The sequence below is a fragment of the Electrona antarctica genome (genome assembly GCF_951216825.1).
Source record: "Electrona antarctica genome assembly, chromosome: 10".
NCBI lineage: Eukaryota > Metazoa > Chordata > Actinopteri > Myctophiformes > Myctophidae > Electrona > Electrona antarctica.
In genome coordinates, this window is record NC_136791.1 from 498,241 (window position 1) to 504,729 (window position 6,489).

Sequence of the window (6,489 nt, forward strand, 5' to 3'; positions counted from 1 at the left end):
AACTTGTGCTCATTTTCAGCAACGCCCTGCACATAGAGACACACAGACACACACATTAAAACCTGGGAGCTGACCAGTACAACCACAGTCTGATACTGTTGTACTGACCAGTACAACCACAGTCTGATACTGTTGTACTGACCAGTACAACCACAGTCTGATACTGTTGTACTGACCAGTACAACCACAGTCTGATACTGTTGTACTGACCAGTACAACCACAGTCTGATACTGTTGTACTGACCAGTACAACCACAGTCTGATACTGTTGTACTGACCAGTACAACCACAGTCTGATACTGTTGTACTGACCAGTACAACCACAGTCTGATACTGTTGTACTGACCAGTACAACCACAGTCTGATACTGTTGTACTGACCAGTACAACCACAGTCTGATACTGTTGTACTGCCCAGTACAACCACAGTCTGATACTGTTGTACTGACCAGTACAACCACAGTCTGATACTATCGGCCACTAAGCAGCTCCACTGGAGCAGTGCCTTGCTCAAGGGCACTTCAGCGGTGTTGGGTGAGTGATGACCAATCACTTCCTCCTAGGGGACACAGGGAGAACATGTGAGGGTACCTACCCTAGGGGACACGGGGGGGAGAACATGTGAGGGTACCTACCCTAGGGGACATGGGGGGGAGAACATGTGAGGGTACCTACCCTAGGGGACACGGGGATAACATGTGAGGGTACCTATACCCTAGGGGACACGGGGAGAACATGTGAGGGTACCTACCCTAGGGGGACACGGGGAGAACATGTGAGGGTACCTACCCTAGGGGGACACGGGGAGAACATGCAAACTCCAACCCCGCCTCGGGTATGGGCACTGATGACGCGGAGGAGAGAACACACCCACAGCGTCCCCAGCGGGAATCAAACCCAGGACCTTCTAGCTGTGAGGCGACAGCATTACCGACTGTGCCACCGTGCCCCCGTCCGACTCCATACCAGAACTGCCACAAAAGGCTCTGGTCAGTCAGGCTGTGCCAGTGGACCTAATGAGTCTCCACACACCTGTCCAATGCCCAGACTCTGCCTGAGCGGCAACCCCCGGCCTTAGTCGGCCACACCTGCCATTTGATTACTTCGGTCGGTCCACTTTTCACAGTCGGTTTTCACTGTAAACAAATTCTCCACAGACCTTTACCACTTACTGTACAAGGACTGACACACCTTTACCACTCACTGCACAAGGACTGACACACCTTTACCACTCACTGCACAAGGACTGACACACCTTTACCACTCACTGCACAAGGACTGAGACACCTTTACCACTCACTGCATAAGGACTGACACCTTTACCACTCACTGCATAAGGACTGACACACCTTTACCACTCACTGCATAAGGACTGACACACCTTTACCACTCACTGCACAAGGACTGACACACCTTTACCACTCACTGCACAAGGACTGACACACCTTTACCACTCACTGCATAAGGACTGACACACCTTTACCACTCACTGCATAAGGACTGACACACCTTTACCACTCACTGCACAAGGACTGACACACCTTTACCACTCACTGCACAAGGACTGACACACCTTTACCACTCACTGCACAAGGACTGACACACCTTTACCACTCACTGCATAAGGACTGACACACCTTTACCACTCACTGCATAAGGACTGACACACCTTTACCACTCACTGCATAAGGACTGACACACCTTTACCACTCACTGCATAAGGACTGACACACTGACAGTGAAACGGTTATGACAACTCATAGCGGGTGTTACATCCTAGGCTGGGGTTAGTGGTGTATCCACCCTCTCTCCCTCTCTCTCCCCCTCTCTCTCCCCCTCCCCCCCTCTATCCTCTCTCTCTCCCCCCCCTCTCTCTCCCCCTCTCTCCCCCTCTCTCCCTCTCTCTCCCTCTCTCTCCCCCTCTCCCCCCTCTCTCTCTCTCTCTCTCCCCCCCTCTCTCCCCCTCTCTCTCCCCCTCTCTCTCCCCCCCCTCTCCTCTCTCCTCTCTCTCTCCTCTCTCTCCCCCTCTCTCCCTCTCTCTCCCCCCCTCTCTCCTCTCTCTCTCTCCTCTCTCAGACAGACGACTACATAGGCACTAAGAGAAGACCCATTCTACTCAATTTTATTGCATTCCATTCTACACACAGATCAGCCATTGTGTGTGTGTGTGCGTGTGCACGTGCGTGCGTGCGTGCGTGCCATTAAAATTAGACCCAGGACATCCACACACATCTTATAACATAAAATACTTGAGGGTTTTTGAGATCTCAAACATTGTCAATTTGCCATTAACAATTAATGAAAACATTTACGTCATATGTGTCTGAGCAAATCGACATGTTACGATGTTAAGAGCGCCGCTCACTTCACACAGGTGTGATTTTTTGTATCGATATATAACGGGAGCGCTAAAATCTATGAATCCGTTTTCGCTCTACATGCCCAAATATGGAAGACTGATGATGTCATGAATATGGCCCGTTCAGGTTGAGCAACACGCCATTCAACATGATGACATCATCAGGAATTGACATGGCATCATAATTATCATCATGACGACTGCATGATATAAAATGAATCGTACGACAAACACAACGTGATTCTCGTACCGAGACGTTGACCTTAAAAAGTTCCAAATATCAGTCAATGTAACCTGGAGAGAAATGCTTCACTGGACGATACATCTGAAAGGAGGGCCCAATAATGACCCCCGTCCTGCTGTGGTTGTGGAGGAGGAGCTGTACTGCTTTAGAGGAGACGGTGATCACATTGATGTTCACGTCTTCAACACAGTATCTTTATGCTGGAGGACGCTGACCCCAGAAGCCCCTGGAGGAGGAGAACGCCACCTAGAGGTTCCACCCAGGAGCTGGGAACACACAGCTGTGCTGATAGAATATACCGTCTACTGATTTGCTGCATGTTGTGTTTTTATTTATTTTTTCTCTATGTTTTTATTATTTTTATTATTTTATTTTGTTCTTTGCCATTGTTCTATAATTTGAACTACTTGACTGTGTTTTATTGTATTCTATTTTTGTGTCCTGCCCTGTGAAGTACTTTGAGCTGCATTTATGTATGAAAGGTGCTATACAAATAAAGTTTATTATTATTATTATTATTACATCTGGGGAGGAGTTGTTGTCAAAACAAAGGTGTGCTGCAACGTACTTTATGCATTTGATGTCGACGCCCACAGATGGTTCCAGCCCAAGGTTTCTGGGACTGTTCCAGAGGCGAGGTGGAGCCACTCAGCCTGTGTTTTGGGGAAGGTCATGTACATCCATGGATACGCCTGGTCGACTTGACGCACTAATGACATCTACAAGTTGGACACCACCACAATGGTCTGGACTCTAATCAACACCAATGGCACACCACCTGATTCATCGTATCACTCTGCCACCATCATTGGAACAAAGATGTTTGTATTTGGGGGCCTAGAGCACCATGACATCACAGTGTTTGACACAGAGACCAACTGTTGGCTTAACACACCTTCAGCACAGCCTCTTCCAGAAGGACGCTGGCGTCATTCAGCCTTTGCCTACAATGGAGAGCTGTACATATTTGGTGGCAAAGCGCGGTCCACGGCAAAGCCTTAAATGACCTGTGGAAATTCAACCCAGAGACCTTCTCCTGGAAGAAGGTTGAGCCCAAGGGGGAAGGACCAGGTCCAATGTGTTACATGTGCTGTAGCATGGTGGGAGATCGTATCGTCATCTTTGGAGGATACAGATTTGACAACAGAACAGCCAGAACAGCTGTTCTATTGAAGGACCTGAACATCTTAGACCTGAGTCCTAGCCTGAAAACCTTATGTAAGCTAGCTGTTATCCAGAACGGTCTGGAGCAGTCTGGACTCCCACACAACATCAGGTGGGAACTGGCAGCCATGACGACCGACACAACATCAGGTGGGAACTGGCAGCCATGACGACTGACACAACATCAGGTGGGAACTGGCAGCCATGACGACTGACACAACATCAGGTGGGAACTGGCAGCCATGACAACAACCACAACATCAGGTGGGAACTGGCAGCCATGACGACTGACACAACATCAGGTGGGAACTGGCAGCCATGACGACCAACACAACATCAGATGGGAACTGGCAGCCATGACGACTGACACAACATCAGGTGGGAACTGGCAGCCATGACGACTGACACAACATCAGGTGGGAACTGGCAGCCATGACGACTGACACAACATCAGGTGGGAACTGGCAGCCATGACAACAACCACAACATCAGGTGGGAACTGGCAGCCATGACGACCAACACAACATCAGGTGGGAACTGGCAGCCATGACGACTGACACAACATCAGGTGGGAACTGGCAGCCATGACGACCGACACAACATCAGGTGGGAACTGGCAGCCATGACGACCGACACAACATCAGGTGGGAACTGGCAGCCATGACGACTGACACAACATCAGGTGGGAACTGGCAGCCATGACGACCAACACAACATCAGGTGGGAACTGGCAGCCATGACGACCAACACAACATCAGGTGGGAACTGGCAGCCATGACGACCGACACAACATCAGGTGGGAACTGGCAGCCATGACAACAACCACAACATCAGGTGGGAACTGGCAGCCATGACAACAACCACAACTGAAAAATGACAGAGCCTTCGGGAAAAGTTAGCCCATAAATCTGGGGGAGACAATTGGGGAGAAAAAACAACAAAGACGTGTGGAGAATATAAATATGATCCAGTAGGTTAAGGTTTCTAAACCTTGTAAATAAATGTGGGTCCCCCTTGAAAATGAGATGCTGCATCTCAAGGGACTATCGCTTCAATATGAATCTGAAGACAATTATATCATCTTTTTCAGAGTGCTAAACAACATGAGAAAGACAAGATTTGGTCTCAGTGGAAAAGGTCCTCCACCACCACTAGGTGGAGCAGTGGTGAAGTGCCCGCCCAACACCTCGGAGGTCGTGGGTTCGAATCAACCGGGGGGGGGGAGGGGGTAGGGGGGGGCAGGGGGGCGTGGGGGTGATAACTGTCACGGTATGTACTCCTATAAGGTGGGGGGGGGGGGGAGCCTGTCAGCAGGGAGGGATTGTTAGTCATTGGTTAGTCATTGCGACAGGGTTTTTTTTCGACCAATGACAAAGCTTCTAGGAACATCTTTGAATGCAGATTGCGCCCCCTAGATGTGTCACAGAGACTACATTACAAATGTTGACATATTATTGCTTATAGCAGCTTTAACCCATTTTGGACTGAGGTCGATTAAAAAAAAGGCTTCTAAATCCTAATTTTTTTCCGAAAAACCCATGTTTCTATGTCAGTGGTGCTCAACCTTTTTCATGTCAAGGACCCCCAGAATTATCTCTATTGGGCCATGTGTGTGAATGGGTGAATGTAATGCACAGTCTATGTGAAGGTGTGTGAATGTGTGTGTGAATGGGTGAATGTAATGCACAATCTCTGTAAAGGTGTGTGAATGTGTGTGTGAATGGGTGAATGTAATGCACAATCTATGTAAAGGTGTGTGTGTGTGTGTGTGTGTGTGTGTGTGTGTGTGTGTGTGTGTGTGTGTGTGTGTGTGTGTGTGTGTGTGTGTGTGTGTGTGTGTGTGTGAAAATGGGTGAATGTAATGCAGTCTATGTAAAGGTGTGTGAATGTGTGTGTGAATGGGTGAATGTAATGCACAGTCTATGTAAAGGTGTGTGAATGTGTGTGTGAATGGGTGAATGTAATGCACAATCTCTGTAAAGGTGTGTGAATGTGTGTGTGAATGGGTGAATGTAATGCACAATCTCTGTAAAGGTGTGTGAATGCGTGTGTGAATGGGTGAATGTAATGCACAGTCTATGTAAAGGTGTGTGAATGTGTGTGTGAATGGGTGAATGTAATGCACAGTCTATGTAAAGGTGTGTGAATGTGTGTGTGAATGGGTGAATGTAATGCACAATCTCTGTAAAGGTGTGTGAATGTGTGTGTGAATGGGTGAATGTAATGCACAGTCTATGTAAAGGTGTGTGAATGTGTGTGAATGGGTGAATGTAATGCACAATCTCTGTAAAGGTGTGAATGTGTGTGTGAATGGGTGAATGTAATGCAGTCTATGTAAAGGTGTGTGAATGTGTGTGTGAATGGGTGAATGTAATGCACAGTCTATGTAAAGGTGTGTGAATGTGTGTGTGAATGTAATGCACAATCTATGTAAAGGTGTGTGAATGGGTGAATGTAGTGCACAATTGGACTGAAGCCAATAGAAGTCTATGTAGGAGAGCCTCCATTGGACTGAAGCCAATAGAAGTCTATGTAGGAGAGCCTCCATTGGACTGAAGCCAATAGAAGTCTATGTAGGACAGCCTCCATTGGACTGAAGCCAATAAAAGTCTATGTAGGAGAGCCTCCATTGGACTGAAGCCAATAGAAGTTTATACAAGGAGAGCCTCCATTGGACTGAAGCCCCATGAAGTGAACGGAGTTGTAGTAAAAATGGTAAATGG

The 6,489-nt window shown here is 47.9% G+C and overlaps 1 pseudogene across 1 annotated transcript; it reads left to right on the forward strand.

The window, feature by feature from the left end:
* The first annotated feature begins 2,702 nt into the window (after positions 1-2,702).
* LOC306931478 (kelch domain-containing protein 3-like) lies at positions 2,703-3,936 on the forward strand (annotated as a pseudogene). The gene is made up of 2 exons: positions 2,703-2,759; positions 3,155-3,936. The product of its transcript is annotated as a kelch domain-containing protein 3-like (transcript).
* Positions 3,937-6,489: the final 2,553 nt, after the last annotated feature.